The sequence below is a fragment of the Schistocerca americana genome, chromosome 4 (assembly GCF_021461395.2).
Source record: "Schistocerca americana isolate TAMUIC-IGC-003095 chromosome 4, iqSchAmer2.1, whole genome shotgun sequence".
Classification (NCBI taxonomy): Eukaryota; Metazoa; Arthropoda; class Insecta; order Orthoptera; family Acrididae; genus Schistocerca; species Schistocerca americana.
In genome coordinates, this window is record NC_060122.1 from 392,741,436 (window position 1) to 392,742,596 (window position 1,161).

Genomic DNA, 1,161 nt, shown 5'->3' on the forward strand with positions numbered 1-1,161 from the left:
CATAGAAAGGAATGGAAGTGACTATAGATGAGATGAAAGGGGGAAAAGCACCTGGTGTAGTTCAAGTAAGTGGTGAAATGGTGAAGGCAGTAGTGGAAGTTGGGAAACAGTGGCTGTATTTCATGATGAGGATGGTATGTAATCTGGAGAATACTCCAGAAGATTGGAAGAGGGCACTAATTGCCTTTATATTGAAGAAAGTGAGTGCAAAGGATTGTAGAAACTACAGGGGAGTCTCACTGATACCACACTGTGCCAAGGCATATGAAAAATTCCTGGAGAGCAGGATCCACTCAAGGGTCAAGAACAAATTGAGAGAGGGACTGTATGGCCTCTGACTTGGAAGGTCAACAGTTGTTCTCATACTTGCAGTGAGCAGTGAGATGTATCCAAGAGCACCACTATGAGTTTGAGGGAAACCCTTGTGATGTCTTTTCTCAGTATAGAAAAGGCATTTGATAGCATCTGTAAATGAGAAATCTGGGAAGCTTAGAAGAGAAGTAAGTGGAAAAAGAGACAACAAGCAACATGGAACAATGTAATGTGGAAATCTGAGTTGTGTGAAAGTGGGAAATGAAAGGACAGACTGATTGCAGCAAATAAGTGGTGTAAAACAGAGAAGTGTATTGTCTGCTCTCCTCTTCTTAGTGGTCTTGGATGAGAAAATCACTAAGGTAGCAGAAAAAGCTGGAGAAGATAAGATGAAAGCAATTGTGTTTGCAAATGACTTGACAATATGAGGAGACAGGGTGGAGGAGATACAGCAATAGCTGGATTTTTTGGAAGAAACAGTGAGACAGAGTGGAATGAAATACAATGTAAATAAATATGAGATTCTAATCACAACTAGAAAGAAAGGTAGACCAAGTAGCAGAATAAGGACTGGAGGTGCACAACTGAAGAGGGTAGAAAATGTGCAGTACTTGGGATGTGCAGCAGCAGAAAATGGAAAAAATGAAAGGGAGATGAGTGAATATGGCATATAGGCAGAATTATTCCTGCCAAGTTTTAGGAGTGTTGTTTGGAACAAAGAAGACCCACAAAAAAGCAAAGAACTAATATATAGAAGTTACTACAACCCGATACTAACCTATCCATTTCAAACAAGGATAATGAAGAAAACAGATGTAAGTGGATTACAGGCATGTATGATAGTAGAAA